This window comes from Perna viridis, chromosome 1 (genome assembly GCF_037379345.1).
Source record: "Perna viridis isolate PV_CMFRI_1.1 ecotype Kerala chromosome 1, ASM3737934v1, whole genome shotgun sequence".
NCBI lineage: Eukaryota > Metazoa > Mollusca > Bivalvia > Mytilida > Mytilidae > Perna > Perna viridis.
In genome coordinates this window covers 21,209,396-21,216,904 of record NC_142445.1, presented here as the reverse complement: position 1 = coordinate 21,216,904, position 7,509 = coordinate 21,209,396, and positions in this window count along the sequence as shown.

The window sequence follows — 7,509 nt, the reverse complement described above, 5'->3', positions numbered from 1 at the left end:
TTTTAGACTATTTTTTAATATCATTTGAGATAAACATAATCTAACGCTATTCATTCATGGGATCAATGTACCTAGTACAGTATTCGATAATGTATATCAGTTATTTATGAAATAACTGTTTTTAAGAGGAAACTGGACTTTTTTCGACGAAGTGGTGTTGCTTTTTTTTACAGCGGTTAATTTGCAAACTGTATGCTCGTATAACGTGGTTGATGTTATCGTCAATACAAAATGTGTTCGATGATAAATATGGGAAAACTTTAAATCTGAGAAACTATTATAGTACATATCATTTAACGAAACGTATATAAACCAAATTTGAAAGAATTCTTGATTCATTTCACTTTCACGAATTACCTGTGTAATCCATATGTTTACATGTACTTTTGTTTTTGTTTTTATTTTTAATTAAAAGATATAAAACTGACCTACGTGTGTTGCATCTTCTATTTCAACGCACCGGAGATTTCTATAAAATGTTTTAAACTAGTCTGGAGCTGGTATGTCAGTTAACTGCATGTAGTCCTTAATTTGTATATTTGTGTAATTTATTATTTATTTTTCGGTTCTTTATTTCCGTTGTAACAATAATTTAGTAAGCAACAATATAAAGCATTATAAAATTTCATAAGACCAACGATGACGAAATTTAAGAAAATAAACCTACAAAAAAAAAAAAAAACCAAACAAAACAACTAGTGATAAACATTTTTTATTTGAAATTATTTGAAGTACAAGAATATCAAATACAGTGCTACATATTTCATATTGTCCTTCTTGCTGCATTCTGGTCTTTATATAGAAAGCAGAATATTTACTTGTCAAGTACCTTGCAGTGAAAAGATGAGTTCATCTGAACCAACTTCGTTTGTTGCCACACATTTGTAACTACAATCGTTGTCGCTGCGGTATCTATGTATGATCAAAGTGTCATCTAATTTCAATTCTAAATTGTCAGCATAACACTTGACAAAAGAAAAGCAAGTTAGTTGTATTATATTTTTTTTAACTGCACCTTTACCAGTTATCTTTTCTCGATTATATTTAAGTTGTTCACTTTACTTTTAGTTAAATGTATGCTGTATGTTGCGTTTTATTGTCATTGTTGTTGTTTCTGAGTATCAAAGTTGTCTGTGTTCATCCGTTGTATTTATAAAATGACATTTTTGATTTCACTTGAACTGTGGTTATTCTATTTATTTTTTTTCAGTATTTTGTCTGATTTAAAAAAAAATGATTAGATGTATCGACAACAATTACTGAAGCGTCAATGATGGGACAATTCAGATACATCAAAATCAAATGCTTTCACCTCGAACATGAAATCAGGAAACATAGGCAATCAAGTCTTAGCCAGATCCCATGATCTCAGTTTCCGCTATATAAATGACGTATTATCTATAAACAATTCTTGTTTCGGGGATTGTATACATAGCCCCTTTCCTAAAATACTAGAGATGGAGGACACTACACTCATTATGAAGTCAGCCTCATATCTAGATCTACACCTAGAAAACGATGGAAAAGAAAAACTCATGACCACACTATACGACAAACATGATGAGTTATCATTATATATAGTCAACTTTTCTTTCATTTTTGGCAAAATCCCTTCTGCACCTATGTATGCAATTTTCATATACAAAACGTTATGGCAGAGTTTTTTGTAACTTCTCTTACTTTATAAATCGTGCTAGACGTCTTACAACAAGGCTTCTGAAACTGAAACTGGGTAATGTCGCTACAATATTAAATTCATCACTACAAAAGTGTTACTGTCGTTATCATGAACGCGTGGATCGTTATGGTGTATCCATCTGCACCATGAGAACTGATATGTTCAACATGTGATATATTTCTTTTTCCTCTTTCGTCTATCGTCTATTTTGTGTTTTCGTTTTGGTGTTCCCGATGTTGTCTTCTCCAAGTATTTCTTCTCATTCGAATATCCGATATTACTTCAACTTCTTTATGGTTTGTTTATATATTTGTATTTCACTTGAGCAGTTGTGATGTTTAAGTACGAAGCGAATTTATTAATATTTCAAGGGTTGACAGGCACATCTCAATAACTTACAAATAAACTCACCATTGTAAACAACTTAATTCGTGGCGCTGGGTATCCTATTGCAACACAGTCAACATCAACTGTTGAACCATACGTAATGATCCAAAAAGGGTTATAACCAATAATAGTTGGTGCACTCCTACCTGTAAAATATTCATGCTAAGTTATTAGACACAAATAATTTTAGTTTCATTATATAAAGAAGTAACTGGTGTTTTATTCATTTTCCCACTGCATCAAATAAAATTTAGTTTAAAATTATTTTGGCTCGAAAGAGATTTGTTAAATTCAGCGACTGATTAATGAATCTGTTTTTGCTTGATGGGCGGCAAGGGTTTGCTCTCACTATCAAATATGCAGCCCCACTTGTATATAACCACGAAAAGAAGTTTCACTTTCGGTCCAGGCGATTGTAGAAATATGGAGTTTGAATGTTCAAATCATTGTGTTGATTTAATTACAAAATATTTGATGGTGATGCCTGCGTTTATTCATTAGACCATTTGTCAAGTGATTGCTGAGAAGTAATTAGTGATATGTTCAATACTATTTGAAAAAAAAATTGAATTGAAGCGAGGCACCCCCAAATTTGGGATCACCTTTTTCGTGGTTATATACTATTGGGACTGCATACTGATAGTGGGGGCAAGCCCCTGTGCATGGGCTTGAAGAAAAGCGAAGTTTTCTAGAAAATGAAAAAATGAAATTTTAAAAAATGATAAAATAGAGAAAAATAAAACTAAAGTTTGTAAAGAGTCTGAATCGATCACTTGGTTTAAAAGTGACCATGCTTTTTCTTGGATAAAAATTCCTAACACTCATACCAAAGAAACAATCATATCAATTTTTATTTGATTTTGTCAAGAAGTGTTTCTGATGAGAAAAAGAAATAACATTAAAAAGAGCGAAAAAAGTCGAAAAGGGCAATAACTCCAACATGACCCAACAGATTAAAATTTTACCCCATGTCAGAGATATGATTAACATATTGACTTTGGAGAATTATGCAAAACATTTCTCACTGACTTCTATGTTCTATTTTTAGTAACGGTGGCTATTTTTTTTCGATAGATAAAAAATCCCAACATCAGTTCTATGTAGAATACCATAAGAAACAAATACAAGAAGTTAGGTTCTAATAAGGCAAGTAGTTTCAGAAGAGAGGAGTTTCAAAAAACTTGTAAACGACGAAGTCGGACGACGACGATGACGGACGACAACGAAGGACGACGGGCACCGAGTGATGGAAATATCTCACCTGGACCAAAGACCAAGTGAGCTAATAAGAAAATAAAGAAAGCTAAATACAAGCATGCCAAACATTACAAACAACAAATATATATAAATCGTTCCGAACTCTATACCCCTGTGCAGGTCCGGGTGTAACAAGAATAGGCCTGCAGCAGCGCTAAGCTTGTCGTAAAAGGCAACTAAATAGTGCTCAGAACCCTAGCCGGGGGCTATGGTGCTCTGCCCACAGAGCAACTGGGATGTGTGCCCAAGGTGGTGGAATAGGGTACCCCTGGCATGTTACATGCTAGGATTGTCAGGCTATAATATGGAAAACCTGACCGCAAACCATAGTGGTGCACCGTGTTGGGAAAGATGCCACGTTCCTTGCACGTTAAAGAACCCTACTGTGGTATTCTGTCGGAGTAGGAACCATAGGGCTCCGCCACAGGAGGCTAAATTGCCCGACCCTACCCACCTCTCACTATTTCCAGTGGCGATCAAAATTTGTCGACCCCATTATTCTTGTGTCCCATCCCTTTTTCATTTCATCCTCATTTCATGTTCATTTTATCATCAATTTCATGTTCATCGTCTGAATATAGCTGAAATATTGCTGCTCGGACGTTAAACCCCAACAAACAAACAAGCAAACAAACCGAACTCTATACAATCACTTGCAAAACTATTCAAGCAAACCATTTGTTACAGTATTTGCCTTTTCAAGAACCCTTTAATAAATAAATCGTTCCATGCATATCTCCTTCTGTGGTGTTATTTGCGGAAAAAGTGTCGAGGATAAGATGTATTTTCAACCGTCTTAACCTTTTGTGAAACGTTTATACCTCTTCGGAAGTAGACGTTTAATGCAAACCAAAAATGATGGTTAATGTATCTGCACCATGAAAACTGATTTGTTCAACGTCATTGTCTTCCTTTCGTCTTTGTCTACCCCGGACTTGACTTTTTATGAGCAACTCGGTGGGTGTTTCTAAAAAAGCAGAGGACGCTTATCCTACCGGTATACCTGATCCATGCTCCCAGTTTTTAGTGGAGTCGGAGTTGCTTATTTACTTTTGTTACTTTGTATGTATTTTTGTGGTTATTTATGTTCTTTGTTTTGTATGTCTGTTTTCCATATCTTGTCTTTGTACCTGGATTGCATTCTTTTGATTTCCGCTAGAATCTCGGTTCTCTTGATTACTCTTTTGATTTCCGCTAGAATCTCGGTTCCATTGATTACTCTTCCATCAAAATCAAAAGCATTTTGTTATCAAGATCAAGGTATGTAAATATTTTAAACTGTCATTTTATGTCGTTGTACCATTTGTTGATATTTGTTTTAAATCATAATTTTATAAATATGAAATAACAGCCATTTGCAAAAATATGACAAAAGCAAACCTCCAACAGGAAAGAGAATGGCCCAATCTTCATCCCTTTGCAATTTTCCTATGATGTGTTCTGGTTTAACTGGAGAGATGTCATACATGAAACATGTATTTTTGACAGAACTGAAACTCACAGAAACACACGTTATGTCTCTTACACAAGCAGCAGTACATGCTGTTAGGCTAATGTTGTCATGTCTGCATTGTCCAACAGAAAAAACATTGTACTTAAACTTGAAAGTATTCAGTTTAAAAAAATGTCCATATCTATTCATATTTTTCAGACAAAATCCATGGATAATAATCAAGAGAAAAATATTTATGCGAATGTACACTTCCATTTTGTACAATTAAGGATAGGATTTTTGAATAATATTTCTTCAGAAATTTTGCTTATAACGACTGAAAAAGGAAATTTATATGTGAATCTGTCAATAAACTGTTTGCATTGTTCTTCAAGGGCTTTGAAATTTAGTTATAATTATTAAATACTTTTGTTCCATGGAAAGTATTGTATTTGTTGTTTTGGGGCAGCATAAATTTGTTCCGTTTACATTGAATATTATGCAAGATCTGTAAATAGGACCTTAAGCATGATACATCCAGCTTGAATGAAATGTGAAAGCTATTAAGTTTTATCATAAAGCTTTCAAATAAATTCAGTACTTTCTGATATCTTTTACAACTAATAAGAAGGCATAATCAGCCTGTTTTGTGGCGAGTCATCAGGAGGAAAAAAGTACTGTTCAATCACGAGGAAAAGAAAGTAGCAAACAGAATATATTTCCATCAGATTATGGTTATGAGTTTTTTTAATTACCTTTATTTATCACATATCATTACACAAAATTCCCTCAAAGGTAGCCGGACAGAATAATGTACTCCTTTCAAACATTTTTATCACTTTTGATCAAGGCATATTTGAAATGTTAACTTTACTTTTATGTTTCTTGAGTATATAGTAGAAATTATTTTGCTGTACCTAACCATAATGTTGTCTAGGGGCTAGCTGTACCTGGCCTGTGGTATGTGTGGTGTAATGGTTTCATTGATGTCCCACAGGTGACCTCGAGCTGACATTTTTCATTCCGGTTGGGTTGTTGTATCTTTGAGATATTGACCGTTTCTATTATCGCTACATTTATCATCAAATAGGTTGAACTGAATGGTTAGGTGCCAAGAGTTCATAAATTAAAACTGTATTTTATTTTTCATTTGTATCACTACGCTTAGTTGAAAAAAAATTGGGTTGTCCCGTACATGCAACAACAAACCCGACGTATTAAAATTGGGTAATGTAGATGATGATGCATTCTGTTCTTTTCTAGTAACCTTATGACACGCTATATGAAATGAGCAAAACTATTTATAAATCTTTTGAGCATTTATTACACAAAATAGTTCTACCATATAAATACATTTGTATTGCAAAGTTCGGTATGGCGTACACGTGTGTGCAGATTGATAGAAACAACTCTTAAGAAATTTGTTTAATTTTTTTGTCCGTGCACGAATCCGGGATTGTGAACTAGACATTTCAAAACTCACAAACCAGAATCTTATGTTAAGAGAAGTTACTATTTTTAAGTCACTAATATTGTTAGCGACTTCTCCTGTGTTTCTTGCTTGTATGATAACGGGAATTTTACATGAAATGATCGGATAGCATTGAATTTATGTAATACTACCAGTTTCCAATTCAGACACAGGGGCTCGTTACAAGACTATATAGGTCATAAACATTAGCACTGCCACTGTATCTATGAAAATTCATTGCAGGGTAAAAAAGCTATGTACTGTGAAAGTACTTATATTCGTAAGTACCATTTTTACGTATTCGGAAAGAAACAAAAGTTCTTGGATTCTTCATTTCGTGGTTTTGAGGCCTACAGTATACATTCTACACATTAATGGAACCAAATTTCGTGGTTAAGCCTACCCACGAAAACCGAGAAAATTGGTACCCCACGAACAGTAGTTTCACAGTATTTCGAATCTTTTATTACTTGATAATAATACCATTGTCAAAATGATTGTACTTGGTCATAGCGTTCTTTTTTTGTTTTGTTTGATTATCAGTTAAGTGTTTGTTAAATGAAGGAATGTGATTAACTAGAAAGTATGTGGAACGTATCGTGTTAATACATTTGATGCCTATGTTGCTACAAGACTGAAGTCATCACTACAGACGTTTTATGGTCGTCATCATGAACTAGTGGATCGTTACGGTGTATCCATCTGCACCATGAAAAACTGATTTGTTCAACGTATCATAGATTTCCTTTCCTCTATTCACTACCCCGGACTTGACTTTTTATGAACTCGTTGGGTGTATCCAGAAAAGCAGAGGACGCTTATTCTACCGGTGCACCTGGTCCATGCTCCCAGTTTTTAGTGGAGTCCGAGTTGCTCGTTTACTTTTGTTACTTTGTATGTATTATTTTAGTTACTTTATGTTCTTTGTCGTGTTTGTCTGTTTTTCATGTCCGGTCTTTGTCCCTGGGATTACATTCATTTGATTTCCGATATAATCTTGGTTCCCTTGATTACTCTTTAATATATGAACTGCTCACATTAAAATGATTTTCGTTGTTTTTAATTTTGAATAGGTGTTAAGGTATCAATCCGTCTGTAAAAGAATTAAAGTGGCATATAAATTTCATTAAGATTGTAAAATTGCTTCTATGTCTAGTACTCTGTCGGTTTAATTCTCAAAGGTCGATTTCAATCCGAGTTTTTTTGTCTTTGACATCTATTATCAATAATCAAATAATCAATCTTACTTTCTTTCTTTTAGAAATTAATTCTACTTTCAATATA